Here is a 25,717-nt window from a genome sequence, read left to right as displayed (position 1 = left end):
GCAGATAGTGACAGATTGAATTGAATTAGAGGACACCCAGCTGGTGTTTGCTGCAGAACTGTCTGTGTGCTTGCTGTACAGGAAAATCCCCACACTTATCTGGGGTCAGAAGTGATCTGCATTGTGAGAGTATAACAGAAGAAACTGAGCTAGAAGGTCCTCCCCCATCCCACATCCTCAGAGAATGCAAAAAGCGTATGTGTGAGAACTCTAAAAAATAATAGCAGGTAGAAAGGAGACTGGAGTCAAAACCTGAACAATGACTCATAATGGCCCTTGTCCCACAGAGTTGCATAATAGTGTGGGAGGCTAAAGCTCTGAGATAGCACCATCTTTTAAGCCATAGGAACTTGGAAAAGGAGCCATTGGAAGACAGAGAATGTGAGGAAATTCCTCAGGAGTGGGCTGGAAGAAGGAATTTACTAATTCTCTGTATGGACTGACTTAGGTCCTGGCCATACTGCAAGGTACACCTGCCTGGAAAAGACCCAAAGAAACAGAGCAGAAGCTTTGAAAACTCATCTATGATATTAACCACTACCCAAGCCCCAGACAGTCTCTTGAGTGTCACGTGATAGACAGGCCCAAATGGCATAGCCAAGGCTTTGAAGACTGAACTGATGTCAGAGCTCACATCCATAGTGAGAGAACTTTCAGTCTGAACCTCCATGGCTTAATTGCCTGCTAAAACAAATAAACAAAAGAACTGACCTTTTTCAAAGGAGCTGGAGTCTCATAATATAATATCCGCAAATCTGGGACACAATTCAGACTTACTCAACATGAAAAGAAACAGGAAAATCCAAATAGTACCTAAGGGAAAAGATAACCAACAGGTGCAAAACCCAAGATAACTCAGACGGTGGAATTATCACACAGAGACATAAAGAAGCTATTATATCCATTTCCCAACCTTGAAGTTAAGGGAACGATTTAAATTCTTGGCAGAGAAATAGAAACTGGTGCAAAATAACCACATAGAGATTTTAAAGCTGAAAGATGATATCTGAAGTAATGAATCCACTAAATGGTCTTAGTTGCAGAATGGAGATGACAGAGGAGAGCCAGTGGACTTGAAGGTAGATCAATAGAAATTGTGCAATATGAAAAACAGAGAAAATATTGGAAACACTGAACAGTGGCATGGTGCTATGGAATCCCAAAAGGCAGAAAATTCATGTTACTGGAGTCCCATCCCAGAAGATGAAAAGAAAGATATTGGTGCAGAAAAAATATATATTTGTAGAAGGAGGAAATGACTGAAAGTGTTCCATATTTAGAGAAAAATGTACATTTACAAATTGAAGAGATAAACTCAATGACAATTACTCAGCCACTTCATAATTAAAGTTCTGAAAACTAAAATTAAAAAATATTGAGAGCATCCAGAGAAATATGATGCACTACACCTACAGGAAATCTATTCAAATGACTGCAGATTTCTCATCCAAAACTGTGGAGGTCAAAGATAATGGAATAACATCTTTAAAACCACTGAAAGAAAAAACTGTCAGCCCAGAATTTTATGCCCAGAAAAAATATCTTTCAAGAGTGAAGGGAAACTAAAGTATTTTCAGATGAACGAAACCTAAGAGATTTCATTTTTAGCAGATCTGGTCTTAAAGAAATGCTAAGTGGTGTATTTTAGCCCAAAAGGAAAACATACCAGAGAGCAGAAGTGGTGTCTAATATATTTCCCTGAGTAAAAATACACACACAAAATTTTATAAAAGTAAACAAAGTCACCCTTCATCCTATGACGTGGGGTAACTATGGACTGCAATATTTTGGATATATTTCAAGTATTTTTTCTCTGTGAATAGGCATCTTTCTTTCTTTCTTTTTTGTACCCACTTACCTCTCCTTCTCTCTTTTATTCCTTCTTTCTCTCCTTTCCTTCCTCTTGATCTTCCTTTTGTTTTTCTTTCAATGAAGATTATACAGTATAAAGTATTATGAGATTCTTTATTAATTTATATTATATTGTAGACATTTTTCTATTTTGTTACCAAGTCTTAATAAATTTTAAAAATCTAGGTTTAAAATAGTATTGTGCATATATTTTTTAAAAAGAAACATGTCGATGTATTTTATGGATGCAGTGATGTTATGCTTGGGATGTGTGTAAATACTCAGAGGCAGGTGGGTGTTGATGAATGAGATTGGCCACAAATTGATGCTGGGTAATGGGAACCTGTGGTTCACTCTATTAATTACTTTAGTTTTCTGTATGTGTGCAATTTCTCATTAAAGAATCTTCATAAATGTCATTTTTAGTTGTTTAATCATTACCTACTCTATGGATATCCTATAACATCCTTAGCTATTCTTCTTTGGTTGAACTGAGGTTATGCATGGACTGAGATAAAACTGCAGTCTTTAAGAGTTTCTCTCATTATTTCCTTTTGGGGGTGGAATTACTGGTTTAAAAGAGAATGGAGCTGGGCACGGTGGTGCTCACCTGTAATCTCTGGTTCTGGAGGCTGAGGCAGGAGGATTATAGGTTCAAAGGCAGCCTCAGCAACTTGACGAGGCTATGAGTAACATAGTGAGACTTTGTCCCAAGGAAAAAAAAAAAACATTAAAAAAATAAAAAATGAAAACAGGGCTGGGGATGTGGCTAGGTGGTTAAGTGCCTCTGGGTTCAATCTCTGGTGCCAGAAATGAAAATAAAAAAATAAAAGAGAATGGAAATTTTACTTATTTATTTTTTATTTCTTACATACATGAAAATAGTGGAATGCATTCCATTCATAATTATCCATTCACAGCACAATTTTTCATAACTTTGTATATTATGTTCATGCCAAATTATGCCATTATACATGAACTCTCTTATTTTTTTTGCATTACAGTTCTTAATACACCTTTACACCACAATTTATCATATCTCTGTTTGTATATAAGGTATGTTTTTAAATAATGTGATACCTTTTGTGAAATTGCCCTTCAGAAGAGATATTTCATGTTATTTTTCCACAAGAGGTGTATGAAAGTGTCCTTGTCAGCTCTATTATAATTTTTTTGAGTGGTGGGGGGAAAGTGTGTCCTATTTGAATGTGCGTTTCTTTAATTTCCAGTGATATTGAACCCACAGCTTGTCTCTGAGTTGGTTCCCACCCTTTTAGGGGGAAAGCATGAGGAAAGAGTGGAAGAAAATGAATTTATTGCTGCTCTCTTGGCATTCTCAACATTGAAGATGAGAGGCAAACCCATTTTCAGGCAGCTGGGTTCAAATCCTGGCTCTGTCACTAGCAAAGAATTTTGTGTGCCCTTGGTCTCTTTAATCCTCAGATATTTTTTCATTGAAGAAACAGGGCAGGCACACTGACCTTCATGAGCTGTGAGGTAATAGACATTCTTAGGGGAAAAGCAGGGTGTTCAGTGGCCCCTCTGGAAATGGTAGCTTTTGTCGTCCTTGGAAATCTGAGTCTCAGGATGTAGAATGATCTCCTGTTTTCCTGCATAGGGGCAGCAAGGGGCTCTGAGCTGGATTCCTTCACACAGGGAAGATCCCTACATGCACAGTAGCTGGGTCACTGCCTCGACACCTTTCATTCTTCATGAGGTCCCTACTCTGCAGTCTTTTATTCACTGGTGGACATGAAGGCAGCCCTTGCAAGCCAGGAAACCCATCTTGGACAACTGGATGATTTTGAGGGAACAAATTTAGATGCTAATAGTATTTATGTGATTCAGGGAATATAAATCTAAATATAAAAAGTATTTGCCTTGGGCCACTGGGTTCAATTTCAGGTGGATTTATTATATGGTGTCTCACCTTCCTTCCCAGAGCAGGCTGGAACCTGATCTTTCCAGGGCAGCCCAGCCAGGCTGGGGTCTCTGCCACAGTTGATTGGCCTTTACCAGCCCCCTCATCTTCCTCCCACCTCCTGCCTTTCTCCTTTGTGCCTAGGCTCAGAGGCCCTAAATTGGCCATGCTGTATACCTGTACACCCCACATCTGGCTGAGAACAAAGGACTTGTCTGCTTATATACTAAGAGAGAACCAAAAGTGTTTTTCCCCCTCTATTTACTACATTTTTGGGGGTTAGGTACCAAGGATGAAATCCAGGGACACTCGACCACTGATCCACATCCCCAGCCTTATTTTGTATTTTATTTAGACACAGGGTCTCACTGAGTTGCTTAGTGCCTCATCATTGCTGAGGCTGGCTTTGAACTCACAATCCTCCTGTCTCAGCCCCCTGAGCTGTTGAGATTTACTGCAGTTTTGATTGGTGGGGGACAAGTGGGCACCCTTGAACTTATCTGAACACCTAGTGAGTGGTCCACCTGGGCCCAGGCTCAGAGACATGGCCAGGAAACCCCTCTAGAGTGCTTTCAGCTGTGAGCTGGGAGGAGTCTTCTGAAAGCAAGACTGGTAGCCAGACTCAGGGAAGCCAGCATGCCCTTGGCTTCTCTCTGTGACCAGTCCACTGACCTCCTGTTCTCTTCAATGAGCACACTGCAGGGGAGGGGGTCAAAGCATGGGGGAGGGAGGTGGGTGAGTCCGGCCTATTGTGTAAATTGAGGGAAAATCCAGAGAAGAGTTGGCAGGCAGGTCTCCTTGTGAGGAGTTTGTCCCCTCTCTGCAGCGACTGGGTAGCCGTCCCTGCTGGGCACTGTGGAGGGCTCCCAGTGGTGTGCATTTGGGGAGCAGATTAACAGTGTGTGCTTTATTCTCCATGATCACAGTTATAATTCACCTCAGCGTCTGACTGCACAACCCCATAATGGGGGAAACCTTCAGTGCCCCAAGTGTTTCTCAAACACTGGATTGTTTCTTTGTCCTCTTTAAAATGGGACAGTGTTTTATCTGTAAATGTTTCCCTAAGGCTTTATGAAGTGATGAAGTAGGACCACTGTCTTGGAGAAATTGAAAACAACACACATTTCATCTGTGTAGTTCAAAGCTCCTCCTCATCTCTCATTTCCCTTGTGCTTCACCATAGTTCTTTGAAATGGGGATTATTATTTTAAGAGATGGGCATCTTGCTATATTGCACAGGCTGGCCTCCAACTCCTGGGCTCTAACTATCTTCCCTCCTCAGCCTCCTGAGAGGGTGGGTGACTTTTATAAGGACATACAGTGGGGACCTCACATGTTTGCTCTAGTTTTAGGCTTTTTTTCTGTTAGTTCGGTTTTATTTTTAGTAAACACCCCCCCCCCCACTTGTCTTACTTCCTCCAGAGTGCCACATTTCTATTTTCTGTGGATCACTGTCTGAAATAGTTAACGCCAAAAAATGGCAAATATTGGTTTTGTTGAAGTAAACATTCAGGCCCTGGGTTAAGCCAAAAGCAAATATTGATTTGAGACACTCATCCTTTCAGAAATGAAGACTTCTCCCCCTCACAGCAGTTGAGTCAGGCTGAAGCCTCCTGTCCTCTTCCCCTCCTTCCTATTGGCCCAGGCACACAAACTACCATTTATTAGGCACTTGTCATGTCCCAGCCAGTGCACCATTCCTACAGCTTCTCAAAGCCACCCGTGAGGCGGATGGATTTGCACACACATTACAGAAAACTGAACATTTGTGTTATTTGCCTAAAACCCTCCGTGATTGAATAATAAAAGCTGAGAACCAAATTTAGATTTGTCTGACTCCAGAGCATGGTTCAAATGAAATTTAGCACCAGCCTTCCCAACCCAGCTGTGTCTGAGGTGTCTCCCCATCTCAGTCTGGGTTCTTGCCCCTTTATCACAGGGGGCTTGCATCTAGCTCTTCATGTCCTGTGAACCTGGAGTCAAAGCTGATTGAGCTCTGAGCTCGGTGGGGATCTTCAGTGGGGGGATGGTGGGCACATCCCATGATCCAAGTCTCCTTTTCTTCACATATCAAATAAGTTCCACGATGACCTCCCTCAGGGGGCTGTTTTGCAGATAAAAAAAGATGCCTGGCACAGTACCTGACACATAGTAAGCATCTAACTAGCAGTGGCTGTTATGTGTATGGTGGTCACTTTGGGAAGTGAGAAGGGTTGCTGTGAGGGCTGCAGGCTGCACCCTTTCTCCACTGGCTCTCCCTCTTCCTCCCCCAACAGAGGCCCTTTATCTGCTCTCCACTACGTACTGCATACCTGATCATGCCAGACCCTTCTACCTGATGCTCACAGTGCTGCAAAGTAAGACTGAGTCTCCCCCTTTGGCTTTCTCTCTGCTGCTCAGCTCTGCACACCTGCTTGGCTCTCTGCAGCTTTTCACTGGCACCCTGCACTTGCCAACTCCCATGCCATCGTCTTCCCCTTGCCCAGGCCTTTCCTGGAGGGGCTGAGAGCTCACCATCCATTAAGCTTCTCTGATCACTGGCTGGCTTTGGGCCCCTGGTCCTGTGCTGAGATTCTTGAGCACCTGCTTTGTAAGAAGAAGATCATCATTTGTTTGGCCAATGAATCTAAGCCATAGGCTTACCTTCGGTCCTGGGAACACAGAGATAACTACTTGGTTCAGGTACTCTCTGGCTATGGGGGCAAACAGACAACAGGAATAGTAAGTGAGGTATTTGGGCCCTCATCTGGATTCCCAGGGTATTTAAGACTGTGAGAGTCTTGAAGGCAGCAGTGACAGTTTCATCTGGGCCCACTGTTCTCAGTTCACAGTTAATTTGTGTTTTGGTTGTATTAACCGATCTGAATGGATATGGTCAGAATGGGTTAGGTCTTGGCTCTGCCATCCCCAGGACAGCATTGGTGGTGAGAGTAGGGTAGGTTGGGGATGAGGGTGGGCAATCCAAGGACAGCTTGTTTTTTCCTCCCCTGCCATCCTCTTAAGTTACATTCTGTAACTGGGGTCACAGAGTTGCGATATTTTAGTGACTTGTTGTTGGGTCATGGGGAGGGAGGCACACGACTTCATAGCCAAAGATTCCTGGGTAAGCCATTCAGCCTCCCCCAGCTTCAGCTTCTTCCTGCATACAATGTTGACACTGTAGGCTCTTACTGTATGTTTGACTTGGGGTGTTTGGCCCAAAATAACAAAATCACATACGCGTTGCAAAGCACATGGTTGCCCCCATGATACACAGAATTGACAATTTAAATGATTTCCATCCCTTATTGATTTTGTAAACACAGAGCTATAGGGATTTCCGAATCTATTAAAGGAAACTAATCACTGAGTATAAACTTTCCTTAATGTGGACCTACAGTTTGTTTTATTTGGGACCCATAGTTCACAAGCAAGCAGTTTTTTCAGTCAGTTCCTGATACATGGGAGTGGACAGAATCTCTTGCACACTAGATCCTGGCCTGAGTGTGAGCAGCACTTTCATGCACTAAGGGGCTGGCTCCTGTCAGCTTTCTATTCATCATCACTCCTGAGTGAAATCAGGCTGCTTCATGCCCAGGATCTTTAAGGTTGATCTCAAATAGTTAAAATCTCAAATGTTGATTCTGTAAATGCTAAAGGTCAACTGTACTGTAAGCAATGAGCCAGAGCTTCCAGGGATTCAATGAGGTATGTCAAGTTATTTGCACACTAAATGTGCTGCTGGTTTGAGACCTTTGTCATTAATTGGACTTTTTGATTCTGTAGTTGAATGGGCATGGCTGTGGCTGGAAGAGTCACAGGTTAAATGAGATGGCTATTTTAGTATAGGCATTAAGAATTCTGTCTTTGGGGGCTGGGGCTGAAACTCTTTCTCAGAGTGCTTGCCTAGCATATGTGAAACACTGGGTTCAGTCCTCAGCACTACATAAAAATAAACAAATCAAAAGAATGCTGTCTTCAGATTTAGACAGCACTGGGTTCAGGTCTTGGCTCTGCCATCTACTAGATCTAGTGTCTTTGAGATTCAGTTTTGTACATGTGGAATGGATTGGATATTGGTGCCAAACTCACAGAACCACGGTGAGAACTGAATGGACTATTTTATGAATAGATTTAGCACAGTGCTGGGCAGATTTAGCACCGTGCTGGGCTCATGGAAAGCCTCCAGAGAGCAGTTACCACCCTCTGTCTTTGCCTGGGTGTGGTATCATATTCCCAGTAGAGTCCTCACATTTGGTTCATGTCTAAAACCATTTTCTTAACTACAAATCAACCACCTCCTTCTACCTCCAAACATCACAAGCACTGTCAGTAAATGCCAGCCAGACATTTCCTTTATCAACAACTGTCTGTAAATCTGTGCTAGTAGTGCTGAGAAGCAGACTGAGGAGGGCTGATAATCTGTACCCCTGCAGGGCCAAGTCTGATTGAAAAACTAAGACACTCACACATAGCACCTTGAGGGACATGCAAGAGAGTGTTCACTCAGGTTGGGAGTCTGAGTAGAAGTCTACACAGGAGGAGGACTTCATAGGGGAGCATCTGGAAGCCTTCTCCTGCATCTGGGGCCTGGGCTGCTGCTAGATCTGCTCTTGGGTTCCTGAAGGGAAGAAGGGAGTGGTGAGTGGGAAGGTTTGAGGCTGACATTAACTATTGAATGCTGATGTCTGTGGATCTGGCCTCTTGAAAAAAAGGCCAAACTTCCTTTGGTCAGCGTGCTCCACTAAGCACCAATCAAGTGCAGATTATAATGTTGTATGTGTGTGGTGTGGGGGGGGAAGCTAATGTGGAAGCTCTTAGAAAATCAGCACCTTCTTTCAGGGGAGAATGACTTGGGCCAAGAACTGAAGTCCAGCCTGAGCTCTTGTCTGGGACTCTTCAGAATGCAACAACTCCTTTACCCAAGAAATGGATCATTAGCCATGTTGCTGCCTCTGTCATCTGGTGACCAAAGTCAAGACCACAGTCTGGGAAACAGAGAGGTGAAAGGTCCACCTTGATGCAAGGTCATTGTTCTTCCTCTGGTAGTCCTGACTCCCCTGGCCTATTGACAGACATGAATTATTCAGAAGAGGTGGTCCCCTCTGACCCCAGGAGCCCAGAGTCGATGACACTGGGAAAGCCAAGATTCTTTTAAAAATATTGATGTATTTTATCTTACTTTATGATACTGCTGAAGCAGTGGTTGGACACTTCCTTAAGAACCGGCTAATTATTCAGCAGGAAGTTGTTGTGGAGGAGTCTGTGGTAAGTAGGGGCTTAAGATGCTTGAGCTACACATTGACTCATCAGCCATATGCACCCTGGGCTGAGCTCACATTGTCCCTGTCCCTCCCATGGAAGGCTGGGGCTCCCTCCCATTCTGCCCAAGGCCACTCTTGTGATCTTTCACACCATTTGAGGCCTTTATTGCTGTTTATAGGCTCAGACCAATGAAATAAAAATCTACTGAAGATAATATTGGACAATTTTTACAATACTTCCTAAGTGATGTTAATGCCCAGTTAAGAGAGCAGGGCTATGTTCCCAAGTCCTTTTCACCCACACTCAACCTTGACTATGAGACTAGAGGTGGGTGGGACAAGAGGGGTACACAGAATGCTTTACACTTCTGAGGACAAACTTAAAGAAACCTGCTTTCCTCTGCATTTAATTCCCCTTACTCTTTGCATGATGGCCTGTTTGGCCTTGGCCTGGTGGTGGGAGAGACATTTATTTGCTAAGATGGGAGAGGTAAACAGTTGTTACCTTGGTGACTTTGAGGAGACGTGGTTGTGCAGGAATGATTTCTTGAGTTGAAGAAATGTCATGGAACACTGGCTCTGACTCCTTCTGCCCAACTGAGACTATGGTGGAAGGAAACAGCAGCCTCTGGCAGGATATCAGCCCTGGAGCTCCTGGAGAATATGAGGATTAAGACATTAACAGGCACTATGGTTCTGTCTAAAGACATGGTTAAACTGAGGTTCCAAGAGAGATACTTAGGCCAGTAAACTAAGTAGTTTACTGAAAATAAACTTAGGAGGACTTAAGAGAAAATTCAGAGGAGATCTTTCTCTCCTATTTTGTTACCACATGGTCTTCCTTTGCAATTCAACATGTGAGAATTTGGGGCAGCCTAATTATGGCTGCCAGGCTGTAACAGCTCTGCTATGTGTCTTGAGGGGAGGTATCTTTCTGATGTAGCTACTGCTCTGCATTTACCTGCTGAGCACTGATCTGGGGAGGGAGGCTTGTGTCTGATTTGGCCATCAATAAAATTCTGGTTTTACATTGTTGTTCTCATGATTTCTAAGAACTCAAAGCCAGATTCTCTGGATAAACTTAGAATGAGTTGATTCTGCCTACTTGGGGGAAGTTGGGGGTAGTTTTTCTAAGCACTCCCCTGTATCCACCCAACAAGTAGAACCTGTTTTTTAGGAGGTATACTGAGCAAGAATTTTGTCAAGTTATGTAAAACAGAATTCCTTGCTCAGGGTCTCCAGAGACCCACTAGACACTTTCAGTATTTCAAAAAGCCAGATGGGAAAAGCACATTTGCTACAATAAATCTTCACAGCCAAAGAAATCAAGTTTCAGTGTATTATGTTATATGTTTTTCATCTGATCTCATTCTGATTAGACCTCTTATTGTCAGTAATATTTTTGTTCATTTGATAACACAAAAGGACCAAAATTCTTCAACTTAGTTGTAGAGCTTCACCATCTTTCAGAATCAGGGGATAATGTCAGGGAAGCAAAATACAAGAGGTACTTGGTATGGAAGAATTTAGGAACCATTGGCTTTGACTAAATTAAGGGAACTTGTGCTATTTTGGGGGTGCTAGTGGAATGTTAGGGCGAAGAGAGATGACAAATCTATAGCTAAAAACTCTGATGAAGTTCTTAGATAAGAAGAAATAAATATTCAGGGAGTCTCCTCTGGGTAGGTCTGTTAGGGTAGTGCTAACTGCTATAACAAAATAAAGGTAATGCTGATTGCTACAACAAACCCACTTCTTATCTTTGTTTAATTACCTTGGCTCAGAAATGACAAATATTAGTTTTGTTCACATTTTATTGCTGATGACTAGTGAAATGACCTCATCTAGATGCAGAGTGTGTGTGTGTATGTATGTATGTATGTATGTATGTGTGTGTGTGTGTGTTTTCACATGTACACATGTGAAAATGTGCACTTCCTGGAAAATGTCACCCCTGTCTGGGAAGTCACCTATAGCAGAAGAAAGTTTTTGGCAAATGCCTGACATGAGGAAACAAAAAGAGGAGTCATTACAGGATCAAGTGGCAGCTGAAGAGTTCAGGATCTTAGAGGAAGGAGAGTCCATTATGGCAGAGATTCTGGAGGCCAGGACACACAGACTGCTTCTTGGAGGCATTATGGCTAGTGGAGATAGCCTTTTGAGTTAAGGTCTGTAGGAGCAGATATTCTGGTTTCAAGGTCAACAAGAAGATGAGGTTCGCACAAAGATCGGGGCATAGTCTACAGAAGGTGAAGATGGTGAGCAACAACTGCAGTTGACTTGTAACCCCCTGAAGAGCCTGAGTAGAGGGACATGCTAGAGCGCACAACCAGCTCGCAAAGATGGGATAATCTGGCTCACATCCCAGTTTTGCCATTTGCCATGACATCTTGAGCAAATGACTTAAATTCTCTGAGCTTCAGTTTCTTCGTTTAAAGAAGAGGCTTGTTAATGTCCCACCTCCCAGGGTGATGGTCAGGATTAAATTTGGTAACATATAAAATGTGAGCACCCAGGAAAAGCTCAGTAAATGGGAACATGGATCTTTTGAACCTGGATTTTTTTTACAACAGCTTCTTGAAAGCACTTTCTTTTGTACTTTCACCAGTCTTCCCCCTACCACAGTGAATTCTCCATGTAGCAGCTAGAACGGTCCCTTTCAAACATAAGTCAGCCAATTCTTAGAGGGAAAGCCAAGATTCTTTTAAAAATATTGATGTATTTTATCTTACTTTATGATACTGCTGCTGAAAGTGTCTAGTTCCATAGTCTCATGAAAATGGAAAAGAGAGAGAGAGAGAGAGAGAAAGAGAGAGAGAGAGAGAGAGAGAGAGAGAGAGAGAGAGAGAGAGAGAGAGAACGAGAACTGTTTCCACCTCAACAAATTGGGAAATTTGGGGCAATGTGTGGTTGCTTGCTATGATTGTACCAGAATTCTTGGAAAATACTGGCAGTAAAACTTACACTGTGAGGTAGTGAATGTCTGGGTAAGATTTCCTAATCTGTGGACCAAGTCAACGAAGAAAATACCAGAAGATGTATTTGTTTTTGAGGAGAAGAAAAAGAGATCAGCTATATTAAAATGATTTTAGTTGGGGAATTTATATGGATCATAAGACAAATACAAAGTCAAAATTCTTGCACCAGTTTAGGGCCCTACACGCCTCTTCCGGTGCCCACCCCATGCCCATCCTCTTGCCCACTCTGCCCCAGGCCTTGATGCTGTTCTTGAAGCATGCCGACATGTCATGTCCCTGCCTAGGCATTTTACTGCCCTCCACCTGCTACCCTTTTCCCCAGGAAGCTGCATGACCTCCTCCCTTCCTCACCATCTTTGCTTTAATGACTCCTCAATGAGACTTCCTCTGATCATTTAAAAAATCTCCACCCCCACCCCCACCTCACCCCAAGTGGTCTCCATCCCTCTGCCCTGCTTTTCTTCAGAGTGGTTATCTCCTTCCAAAGCACCACATACCTGTGTATTTTGATTCTTTATTTACCCCTCACTAGGTGGCAAATGCTGGGGGACTGGGGATTTTTGGCTTTGGTGCTGCTGTGTCCCCAGTTGGGCTCACAGTGGACCTATGAGCATTTTCTGGAGGAACAACCCTGTTCTGAGTATTGGTGTGTATTTTCTTCCAGGCTTTGGGACCACTGCAAAGTAGAAAATCACAGGCATTGCTTGTTCATCTCCCAAATCCTCAATGCCTTTAGATTGTAGGACTTAGATCCTTTCAAACATTAAAAAAAGAAAAACGAGAATATCCATACACAGAAAACAAACAAAGAAACAAACAAACAAAACTAACCTAGGAGGACTTTGAACTTGAAATCATCATATCTCAACCAGTATTAAAACATAACAGTCTGCAGGACATAGAATTGAGGAGTACCTTAAACACACTGCAAGGAAATCATCAGCTAGATGAGGAGTGTGGTGGATTGTTCCAGAGGACAAATGAACATGTGTCCTCAGTGGAAGAGAATAAAATAGTGTCATGTGGGGAGGTGGGACACTGTTATAGATTAAAATCAAGTTGAAAATGGCCTATTATCCAAACAAACTGTGCTGGCCTTTTGTAGATCCTCATTTGAGCAATTTAGTGTGAGGCACATACTCAAGAGAGTTGGTAAAAATTTGTGAGTAGCTTGGATTTTAGGGGATAGTGGCAATATGGTCACACTAATTATCATAAATGATTCATATGTTCTGTGGAGAACCTGGTATGGTAATCTAGAGAACTGAATTCAATAGAAAAGTTTATGAGGCCCATATTCTCAGTAGTTCCAAGGATGATACATAACTAATACCATTTTATTTTATTTTTTTTTTTAAAGAGAGAGTGAGAGAGGAGAGAGAGAGAGAGAGAGAGAGAGAGAGAGAGAGAGAGAGAGAGAGAGAGAATTTTTAATATTTATTTTTTAGTTCTCGGCGGACACAACATCTTTGTTGGTATGTGGTGCTGAGGATCGAACCCGGGCCGCACGCATGCCAGGCGAGCGCGCTACCGCTTGAGCCACATCCCCAGCCCACTAATACCATTTTATTTGCCAGTCAGTAAGTTGATATCTACAACAAATGTCATATTAAAGCTGAATTTTCTTATGGAGCCCAATTGAGAAGAGCTGGTAGGAACAAGTGAGGTGAAATCTGACATTTGCTTTAAAGTGCTGGGGTGTGGGGAGGTGGAGGAAGTGAAACAGTTCCTCTTTCAGAGTTGGAGGCGGGCTTGTATTCTCTTTTTCTGTAGTACAGGGGTGTGGTGTAGTATAGGGGAGTGGAGGAAAGAGGGGCATGTGGTGCTGTATTTATTCAGCCCTTTTTATAGGCCCTTTTTACTCCTTCCTCCTCTGCTTAACTTTGATTTGTGGAGCAGAATGCAGATTGGTCATTGGTGAGGTAAGATTGGGGAAGATGCCTACTGGGACTGGGGCTTTCACTACCTATACTGGGGAATGGGTATTTATGTAGAAGGAAAGCTAATGGGAAGTGAAGGGCCTAGTTTTGATCAGCCATCTGTCAAATAGACGATAACTTCTACAAGCATACCTTTTTCTGTCTGTGGGACACCAGGTTCAAGACAATAGCAAGTGGCCAAAAATTTCTTGTTGCTTTATGTATTCAGAGTGATTGACTCTGGTCAGGGACCACTGCCATGTGGATGGGAAGGACTCAACACCCCACCACCACCACCACCAAGTTCTGTTCTCTAGGCCCATTAGAAAACCTCTGTGCAAAGATCTGCAGGAATTTCTGAAGATTTCCTTATCTTCTCCATCAGTACCTTCTCTGGCTGGAAGAAGATCTAATCTCTGGTAAGCAGCCCATTTTGCAGTCTGAGTCTGGAACAGTTAGGTCAGGCAGGAATAAAAGCCCCTTTATCTTCAGAGCTTTTTTCTGCACAGGATCTCCCTGTCCCCACCCTTACCCCTGCAGTTAAGCTTACCCTCCATTAGATGTTTGCAAACTCAGCTTCGCAGACTGTAACTCTCTCATGGCTTCCTAAATACGCTTCTCAGATTCACTAGCTACAAATTGGTTTCCTGTTGCCTATAACACTTCTGACCTTTGCTGCTTTTTTCAGCAAAATAGTTACACGTCAGAAATGTTTTGACAAAACTGTTGGTGTCTTGACCCGTGCTGGCTCCCACTCAATAGGCTGAAAGTGTCTAGGGATGTGGGATCCCTGTCGGCTGGGACTAGCTCCTTGGAGACTGTAGGAAACTGGTGCTAACAATTTTACTGTAAGCTTTATTATTAGGAAATAAATGGACTAGGAAATAAGTGGACTCTGCCATAATAAAGAGACTTTAGTACATGGTAAATGCTTCATAATTATTAGCTTAAACAAAGTGATAAGATCTACCATTAATTTTCTCTGTGTACTACAGAGGTGTATTTAATATTTTAAGTATTATTATCTGTGTGTTACAGATGAAGGCACAATGCACACAGAAATGATCAGGTGACTGACAGAAAAGCCAGGATTTGAATCTGGGTTTTTGAGATGACAGCCTCAGTCATTTCCAAAGCGAGGGCCACTTAAACTATTGGTGGCGAAGAACTAGGTTCTTTGCCCAGGTTCTCATATGTCAGTAGTTTTGCAATATATAATAAAATGATTTATAGAATGATAAAATGAAATAAGAGGTCATTCAAAAGGCAAGCCCCATTTAAAAATATTTGTTATATCTGACAGGAATAAAACTGCCCTTTTAAATCACTATAAAAGTTGTTTACACTCAGTTTCTGTACTTTTCTCCTCTTGGACCTTGAAAAACTTTTTCAGGCAAGCACTTGTCAGTAGATCTCACTTGGAGTAGCATGTCCTAAGGTGCCTGTTTCTTGGCACGTGGTGACTAGAACTCACTGACAGCATCTGCCTTCTGCACTATCTTTAGTAGACTTTATGGAATGTGTATAGAATGTCAAGTGCAGGCTGGGCGGAGGGGGACCTGATCATAGGATGTTCATAGCTAGTCATTAGTCAGTGCAGAGAAGTCGGGGAGGTGAGGAATCAGCCAGCTGTCGAGACTCCTGAGAAGCAGTGACCAGTAACATAGAAAAACCAGAACTGGAGGATTTGGAGGCCAGGTGAAGAATATGTATCAAGTAGGAAGAATCAAACAACTACTTACAGTCCTGCTGATGGGAGAAAAGATGAAGACTGAGCATTGACACCTGCTTAACAACGTGGAGGTCACAGAGGTCTTTGGTGACGCTACCAAGAACAGTTTTGTGGAGATGGGGAGGCTTGAAATGAGAATGGGAAGATGGGAATTGGAAATAGTGATATGGCCAAAGAGTTTTGGTATAAAGGAAAGAGAAATAGGGCCAGAGCTGGAAGTTGAAATGAGGTCAAGAGATTTAGAGAAAGGGGCAGAGAAATGGAATTTGTTTAGAATTTGTTCATTAGCCAAATCTGTGAACTTTGGCTAGGCCAATTTTTTTAAGTCAATTCCTTCAGTAAAACAAACAATTATCTGTTGTAAACAGATATTATTGAGTGCCTACATATGCCCTGCGCTCACTCCCTGTCATTCTGTGTATCCAGAAGACTAAATTGCCGAACAATCTTATTAGTCAAGAAGAAAAGAATTTGTAAACCATCCTTGTTCCTTACATAGCTCAATCTAAATACATCTGAAAAATGACATTGCATCTTTTTCATATTTGTTTTATCTTATTTTGTTTTTGGCTGAAGTATTTAAAGTAAATTTCATCTCTTACTACTTCACATGCAGAGGGCCTTGTAAAAAAATAACTGCAATACAATTAATACACCTAACAAGATTAACAATGATTTCTTAATATCATATAATAGTTAATGTATATTCAAATAATCCACTTGTCTCCAAAGATTTTTTGTAAATTAAGGTGTAAGCAGAGTCTCTATTTGATAGTATTGTCATACCTTTTAAGCTATTTGGTTTTTTATGCTCAGTGACTTGTTGATGAAACCATTTCAATAGTTCTGTCTTATGTTCTGAATTTGTCTGATAACATTCCTATGATGTTGTTTAATTTTCTCTTTCTTCTGAATTTACTAAAAACTGGAGTTGCATACAAAGACTTGATAATAAGCAGATTAAACATGTGGGATAAGAATGTTTCATAGGCAGCTACTGTCTAGGTGTCTCACTATTAGTGATGTAAAGCTAATCAGAATCAGGAGGAGGCTGCCTGAATCATGAGAGGGTTTTCCTTTTTGTTCTTTTTGTTTTTAAAGGTTTTTTTTTTAAAGATATGAGAATATTGGGCTGGGGATGTGGCTGGGGATGTGGCTCAAGTGGTAACACACTTGCCTGGCATGCGTGGGGCTCTGGGTTCGTTCCTCTGCACCACATAAAATAAAGGTGTTGTGTCCACCAAAAACCTGAAAAATAAATATTAAAAAAATTTTCTCTCTCCTCTCTTCTCTCTTCTTTCTCTCTTTCTTAAAAAAAAAAGATATGAGAATATCAGCATGTCTATGTGCTAATGAGAATGACCTTTGAGAAAGAGGTACTTGTTGATGCAGAGGGAAAAAGGGGGAAATTTTATATAATAATTTCCCTAAGTAGACAAGAGTGTACAGAATCCAGTGGATGAATGCTGGTCATTGCAAGTGTTAGATGCAGCCAGTTCATCTAACAGAGAAAGAGACCTATGAAGAGACATGGACATAACAGTAGGTGATGTGGGCTGTGGTAGGGGCCTTGAGCAACTTCTATTCTGGTACTTTATGTTTTCTCCATGGACAAGTAGCAAGTTCATCAGGGGAGAGTGAGAATGAGAGGAGAAAGTAAAAAAGAATTCTAGGAGGGTGGTGGGTGAATGTACTGGAAGTGCAGCATGTGACTGCTGGAAAGACTAAGGACCTTCTGGCAGTTAGTGATCAGTAACATGGAGTGAAATCAATACACATTGTTGTGTGGTTGTTATATAGCCAAGTTCAATTGCATGGCTGCAGGTATGGGGTCAGACAGAATTGGATTTAGCCAGGATTTGGTTTTGGCCAACCATGTGATAAGAGAGGATAGGGGAGTTCTTTTAATGTTTAACTAAGGAATTTAAGCTGGTAGGAAGGGGAGTAAGGACATGTGGGAGGTGAGGGAGAACAAGGAGTTGGTAGGATGAGCCACAGGAGATTGCTGGAGTTGGGAAGAGTTGGAAGAAGCTGGAAAGACAGGAGTGGTGACTGGAGAAGGAAGTCTGAAATTGGGATTATGGAGGGGGTATATTTTTTGGAAATAAAAAGATCAGAACTCTAACCTGAGAGTGAGTGATTGAGATCACAAATATGGGGGTAGAGGAGATTCAAGAGCTGTGAGGCCAGAGAACTAGACTATCTCGTAGGTGGATATGATATTCACATATCACTAAGTGTCACAGGAGAGATAGTGTTGGGGGAAATTACAGGGAGTCTGGAGCTAAAATATTCAAAGAATGAAGAGATGTGTGTGAATGAATGGGTGTGGGAGTAGATGACTGCAGGGATAGTGGGTGGTGTGGTCTGCACAGCATAGCAGTAAGAATAATTTGTGGATGCATGAAACATTCTTAATACTGAGCCTGCATGTTGGTTGGCCTGAAGAAATGTTAATGACTTTCATTCTGAGTCTATGTGAACAGAGAGCAGAGCTTAAATCACTGGATACATTTTTACAGGGAAATTGATTTTCTTTAATTTTGAGGTCAAAGAGGCACAGCAGCTTGGACAGCCATGTGCCACCTAGGGAGGTGTTGATTTCCCTGTCATTCAGTGTATCTAGCAGACTAAATGAACATCTACACACCAGTGCTGTAGAGGGGATTCTGGCAATCAGGTTGTGGGGAGGTGGGAGGAATGGTGTCAGAACTAGCTTCATTCTTTCATTCAAGAGAAATTAGGAAAATCCCATTCACAATAGCCTCAAAAACAAAACAAAACAAAACTTGGCAATCAATCTAACAAAAGAGGTGAAAGACCTCTACAATGGAGACTACAGGACACCAAAGAAAGAAAGAAGACCCTAGAAGATGGAAAGATCTCCAATATTGTTGGAAGGCAGAATTAATATTCTCAAAATGGCCATACTCTCAAAAGTATTATACAGATTTAATTCAATTCCTATAAAATCCCAATGACATTCTTCATAGAACTAGAAAAAGCAATCATGAAAATTCATTTGGAAAAATAAGAGACCCAGAATAGCCAAAGCAATCCTTAGCAAGAAGATTGAAGCGGGAGGCATTGCAATACCAGTCATTAAATTATACTACAGAGCCATAGTAACAAAAATGGCATGGTATTGGCACCAAAACAGACACATAGACCAATGGTACATAATAGTAGGCACAGAGACAAACCCACATAAATACAGTTAACTCATACTAGACAAAGGTGCCCAAAACATTTATTAGAGAAAAGACAGCTTCCTCAACAAATGGTGCTGGGAAAACTGGAAATCCATATGTAGCAAAAATGAAATTAAATCTCTCTCTCTGACCCCGCACAAAACTCGACATTCTTTCATTCAAACATGACTCAACATTTCATAGTCATGATCCAGAGCCTGGCTACTAGATGCAGGGAATCAGAGATGTCTCAAAGAAAGGAACTCTCAATATGGCTGGGACACATCTGCTCTCAAATGTCACATAGGTTTATGAGGGACAGACGGGCATAGTGGAGTCACAGTGATCTCTGTGGGGTCATGGAAGGCTTCAAAGTCAAGGGGTTCTTTAATTGGTGTTAGAGTCTGAATGGGCATCGTGTGAACAAGGCAGGAAAGGACATTCCATACAGATGGAACTTTATAAGTATTGCATGAAAGAGAGAAATTCAAGTAGCAGTCCAAATGCCCCTTATCTTCCCTGTCTCATTTTCCCTGTTTGTAATTTGGGAATAACAATGGTGTCCACATGAGTGGGGCATGGTGAGGAATAAATGACATGGTGTCAATAGTACTTGTCACAGGCAATGTTACAGTCCCTTTGGATGTATGATCTTACTTGATTTTGGACATCACCCTATGAGATAGGATCTGTTATTCTTTCCATTTGATAGGCGAATTCACTGAGTTTTAGAGGGGTGAGTAGCCCAAGGTCATGTAACTGATGAGACTTAACATCAGTCTGACTTCAGAGCTTGTACTATTAAGCCCTAAGCTATTGTGAGTGCCGAGCATATAGCTAGTTCTAAGTAAATGGCAGCCATTACTGTCATGATCACTAGTTTATCCTCCAGAGCCGAGGGTTCTGTTATCACTTCTGCAGCTGGTTGAAGACAGTGCTGCTGTCTAACTGGCAGCACTGTCACTATTTTCGGAAGGTCTTTGTCATCACCTGCAATACATCTAGATAGTCAGTTGCACCACATTGCTTTAAATGGTTTGTTTGGTTTTTTTTTTTAAATCAAGAGTGATTTTTATCTTCTTAAGGGCAAGTCTTTCAAGCTGATGCAGTTGACGTCACAGAAGGAAAGCTGGGTTTGGTGCACTCTACTGGTGTCTGTGGTGGAACTCAAACCAAAGCCTCATGTCCCAGCAGCGCATGCGTTAGGGAAGCGCAGCAAACCAGACTCCACACACAGTAGATATCACCTAAAGGCTAGGTGCCTGATGGGGCTAAGAAAGCCCCTTCCATCACTGATGACTGAAATATGCAGAATTCTCAAAAGGGCTGCTTCACTCAACAAATATTATTGAGTGCCTACCATATGCCCTGCATTCACTTAGTGTTTGGAGATGCCAGCATTAGTGGTGAAGAGGACTGACAAGGTTCCTACTTATAGAGCTTCATTATAATATTATTATTATTATTTATTTTTTAAAGTTCTGATTGGACACAATACCTTTATTTTATTTATTTATTTTTATGTGGTGCTAAGGATCGAACCCAGCGCCTCGCACATGCTAGGTGAGTGCTGTACCGCTGAGTCACAACCCCAGCCCCTAGAGCTTCACATTTTTATTAGAAGGAGAAAAACAGCAATCAACTCAAATATGAATGTGCACATAATGATAAGTGCTGATGTGAGAAAGGAAACCCATGCCTTAAGAAGAGGGATTCTTATCAAAGTCATTTCCTGATTCTCCCAGGAAGCTACTCCCAAACCAGATCTTTTCTGAATTGATAAGGCATGCCAAAGTTTTTAGCCAGGGATATGATTATGCCTCTCACTTTCGCCCTGTCAGTCATGCCTAGGGTCTCTCTACTTGCTTGAAAAACTGGGTTTCTCCCAACCTGAAAGCCCCCTCACCACCTTCAAAGGAGGATTTTCTCCTGATTGTAGAGGATGATGCCTGTTATATGGTGTTCTCTTAGTTTTCATAATACTACGTGCCCCACCCCCACAGGACAAGCTTCCAGGTCAGCCCAAAATTGTGCATCAAGTTGATACATAGGGTGAAGTTAATTTTTCATTTTGCTCCAAACAGTTTTACCATAAGTACTCAACTAGCATAGGAAGAGTAATAAAAGAAGTCAAACTGATAAAATGAGAATTATTCTTTTATTTTGTGTTTGCTCACTAGTCTTGGGATCTCAACCATGTGTATTTTTTAAGACACTTGGATATGTATAACTTTTTGTCACAATAATGTATGTAGGGCTGTGGTTGTGGCTCAGTGGTAGAGTGCTTGCCTAGCATGTGTGAGACATTGGGTTTGATCCTCAGCACCACATAAAAAGGTGAGTTAAGTTATAAAAAAAATAGTGTATGCACATTTCTGTTTTGCTTTTTTATTATAATATTATTTTTTCCTTTTGCTATGTAAATTCACACACACAATTGTGTATATTCTCCCACCAGAAATTCTCCCATAGTATAGCTATTGCTAGAAATTGAATTAATTTTTTTTTACCATAAATTTGAAATTAAAAGCTTTATAAAAATCCCATTCTTTTTAAAATTCCGTATTCATTTTTTATTGGTTCCTTTCAGTTGTACTTGACAGTAGAATTCATTTTGATATAATTATATAAACATGGGATATCTTATTCTAGTTAGGACCCCATGCTTGTGGATGTATCTAATGGTGGGATTCACTATGGAAATTCATATAAGTACATAGGAAAATTATTTCAGATTAATTCCATTGTCTTTTCTTTTCCTGTCTCCCCTCCCTTCCCTTCATTCCTCTTTGTCTGAATAAATATTTACTGAATATTAATTCTTCCTCTCCTCCTTTATTGTGGGTTAGCCTCTATCTATTAGCACAAACTTTTGATCTTTGTAGAACTCACATTTTTATTTCCTTAATTCTCTTTCAGTCTTCACCACAACTGTATAAGGTAGGGAATTATTTTACATGTGAGGAAACTAAAATTTGTAATCTTCTTTCTCTTTTGAATTGTTTATTCAGTCTTATTTCCTAGAAGTATGGCAACTTGGTCAAAAATTATGAGCTTTTATTTCTGTGGTTTGAATACTATCTAGAAGAGTTGAATTAATTTATAATGCTCTTTCAAATGTAATTTTATTATAATCTGCCCAGCGTTATCATTTTAAAGGCTGTTGACCAAACATCAAGGCTGTTGAGTCTACTTGCCATTTATCCCTAAGCAGAGGTTAACTAAGCCTTTCCCAGGTTAGTTGATGGGGCCTACTTTATACTTTCAGCATACATCTATCTGGCATAGTCAGTTTTCTAGGCTTTCCTGCTGTTCAGGGATCTAGAATATTGTACCTGTAAGAAGAGGCTTTTCACTCTTTTCTGAAATCCCAAGGCTTCCTGGGTTACACCAGAGTCTAGGCCTATAAAAGTACCTATTGATCTTGTTAATATTTAACCCAGTTCTACTAGAAAACTGTTCTCCCCTCCTATCTAAAAAAAAAATTGTTTTCCCTTTTGCAGATGTTTTTTGATCATCCTGAGAAAAATGAGCCCTGGCCTCCAGACCTAATAAAGCAGACCTTGTTCCCATGGAGAACAGTGCTTGCTCCTGAGGATCTGGAGGGCCTGCAGCCCCAGGAAGATTAGCCAGAAGCAGGTAAGAAACACCTAGAGGCATGAACTAGCAGAGGGTACATTCCAGAGTAAAAAAAATGTGTGGCAGAATACACTGACAAGGAATCTCAGGGTCCCAATGCCTGACTACAGTGTTGAAAGTTTTTCTTTTCTTTTCTAGTCCTCTAACACTGATTCAATGTGGGGCAGGGTGGAGGTGGGTGTGTAGGTGGCTGGCCTGTTTTTCTATAAGCTATAAACATAAGATTTGAGTTACTCTATAATTCACTCAGCCTTTTTGAGTACCTATGTGACAAGCACCACATTTGATGTTGAGTATGTGCTGATAAGTAGTTCATGGCAGAATTCCTTACTCTAAGGTTTTCTTTCTGCTGCTTCATTGCCAGCTTGGGCTCTGTAGATAATAATGCTAGTTGTTATCGTATTCTTTTTCCCAGAAGTCTCATGGTGGTTGTAAGGATCCATTGATATAGTCACATGAGTATAATAATCCTTTTTTTTTAAAAAAAAACTGTGGATTAAACTCAAGGGTACTCTACCACTGAGCCTACATTCCCAGCCTTTTTACCTGATTATGAGATGGGGTCTTGCTAAGTTGTTTGAAATTGTGATCTTCCTGCCTTAGTCTCCTGACTCACCAGGATTACAGGTATGCCCCACCATACCCAGCTCAATAATCCCTTTGGAGGACATTGTGTTGAGTATGGTGGTTCAGAAATGCCAGGAGGAGACATGAAAAGCAGCATTACAAAGCAGTATTGCAAGCAGCGGACAGGCATCGTACCCAGTGGACGTGAGCTCTACTGAAGGTCAAGGGCAGAGATTGTAAAAGTGTAAATGCCTGGAGGCTTAAGAAGTCAGTTGGTGGGATAGGAAAATTCAAAACTTGGAGTGTTTTTCCAAAGAATTTGTGGTGAAAGTTTGCTACTCTTTCCCTTTTGTTGGGCTGTTTAGATGAAGCTTCTTCAGTCTGCCTTGTTAAAATGCTTGAGAGGTGAAAGAAGATCATGCAGTTCTAAATCCCTATGACCAGATGCTCCAGGCTGCTGGTGGACTCGAAGGACTTGATATCTAAGTTCAGATATGTGCTCTGGAGCCATGACCTGCACAGGCCATGAAGGCTGGGGCCATCTGAGGGTTGCAGGACTGTCCTTGGGCCAGGTGGTTTGTGGGAACTCTTCCCCCACAGTTCCCTCCCTGACATTACCTTTAACTCAAACATGTAAAAGTCAAGTTCCAAGTCCATTCTTTCCAAATCACTCTTGGAACTTTAAAAACTACTTGTATTCCCCAAACCTCATGTTCTTCAGCTATAAATGGAGCTCATAAAATCGGTTTTGCTTATCTCACAGAGCTATACTGTGTCTTACAAAGTCATGTGTAAGGGCCCCTAAGTGGTAAAATGATGTTCACCAGTGCTGGCAGGTGCACTGCTTATGGTGAAGTAGCTTTTCTGTGATTGACATATCAAGTTGTCACTCTGGGTACCCTGATTTCTGAGTCCTGATGGCCAACACTGACTTTTCACTGTTCCCCATCACAGATCCCTGTTCTTTTGTGAAAAGACAATGATGGGCCTTTAGAATCAGATAGGCCTGGGTTTCAATCCTGGTTCTAGCGCTGATGAGCTAGAAAAACCCTTAGAGAAGCCCTGTAACCCTGCTAAGGCTCAGTTTCTCCATTTCCTATTAGAGTTGTGAATATCTATCCTATGGTGTAATGGTAAAGTATCTACCATGTAGTTGGGTCTCCTTAAATACTACTTCTCTATTTTTTAAAATATTTTGTAGTGTTGACAGGCCTTTATTTTATTCATTTATTTATATGTGGTGCTGAGAATTGAACCCAGTGCTTCACACATGTGAGGTAAGCACTCTACCACTGAGCCACAACCCCAGCCCCTCTAGTTTTTTTTTTTTTTTTGAGTTGTCATATGGTTATGTGATTTATTCATGTTGTGTGGCTGAGGAAATGTAATTCCTTAGTTTCCTAATGATGTGACAAGCCTTCCACCTCTCACCTTTTGATCTTATGTTTGAATATTTCTTCTGGGACATTTACAAAATCTCAACCACCCATGCTAGGAAACCATCATCCTCAGAGCCACTGGTTCCTAAGATCTAGAATAGTAGGAAATACTGCTTTGGTTGGTACTTACAGCAGATTCCAACAGTGAGCTGGATGTCAGTTAATTAGAGTCTTGGATGAAGAACCTGCCTCTTAGGCTGATGAGACCTGGCCGGTGTTCCACCCTGTCATTGCTCGCTGGGCCTGTATCACCCCCACATGGCTCTCTTGCCAAGGAACTGCTCTTCCATCTCTATTCAGAATACCTCGCCTGCCTTTCTCACCTACTTCCAAGTTCATTAACATTTCCTTTTGTTTGGTCCTCCCAAATTTTTATGAATGAGGTAGGCAAAAATACATATCCTATAAAAACTTAGGAGCAGAGATATTCATTTGCTCTACATCAACAAGAATGGAAAAAAAGAAGCCAGGTACCCAATCCAGTTTTCCTACTGGTTAATCCCTAATGTCCTTAGGAGCAGTCTTCATGAGAAGGGACTCCAGATTCCTTGTGGATTAGCAAAACCTTGGGGGCAATTGCTTTGACTTATTACGGTAAATAAATCCAGTAATTGAGGAGAGAATTTAATGTTTTCCAAAAGATACACACAGTGTTTGAGTTCAAAGTGCTTCTATCTTCCATTCAGTTGCACAATAAATTTTGAGAAAATGAATTGGCTCTGTTTGCTTAGTGAGGCCCACTTTCTAGAACTTTCAACACTTCTGTGCAAGATATAGTAGAAGGAGCTTGGCTTATGGAATCAAATGCACTTCAATTTGAACCTTTCCTTAGCCTTGTGATCCTGGGCACTTCCCTTAACCTTTCAGAGCCTCAGATTGCTGCTAATCTATAAAAATGGAGATTATAACACCTTCCTGGATGGTCAGAGCCCATCTGCATGGCTCAGAAGAAGCCCTTTGTATTAGATTCTGATATGTATGGTGCTCTCTTCAGTTATATATCACAGTGATTCTGGTCAGAGTGAAATTAAATAATATCTATTGTGCTTAATGAAATTTTGTTTCAATTTCTTTAATTTGCCACATGTCTGCTACCTTATCAAGATTTCTTCTCTATCATGAAGTGAGTTAATCGACTTCGTGTCTTAAGAGTGCTGTTCTTGCAGTGTATCGCACAAAACTGAGTGTTATGTTGTGAAACCAACCCTTGTTTTTATTTTTATATGGGAGTCCAACA

The 25,717-nt window shown here is 41.4% G+C and overlaps 1 protein-coding gene across 4 annotated transcripts in view; it reads left to right on the top strand.

Annotated features, from left to right (window-relative positions):
• The window catches only part of ST6GAL1 (ST6 beta-galactoside alpha-2,6-sialyltransferase 1), a 148,146-nt gene that overhangs the window by 76,063 nt on the left and 46,366 nt on the right, over nucleotides 1–25,717 (top strand). For 3 of the 4 annotated variants that reach the window (XM_081301174.1, XM_081301176.1, XM_081301175.1), the window contains exon 3: nucleotides 22,339–22,474. The gene's annotated coding sequence lies outside the window, so the exon portion shown is untranslated. Of the gene's footprint in view, nucleotides 1–13,799; nucleotides 13,916–22,338; nucleotides 22,475–25,717 lie in introns of those variants that run through there. The other variant, XM_081301177.1, reaches the window with a different exon arrangement.

This window comes from Spermophilus citellus (assembly GCF_964194105.1).
Source record: "Spermophilus citellus genome assembly, chromosome: 7".
Classification (NCBI taxonomy): domain Eukaryota; kingdom Metazoa; phylum Chordata; class Mammalia; order Rodentia; family Sciuridae; genus Spermophilus; species Spermophilus citellus.
The sequence above is the reverse complement of the archived record's forward strand: the minus strand, read 5'-3'. Positions and strand labels throughout refer to the sequence as shown.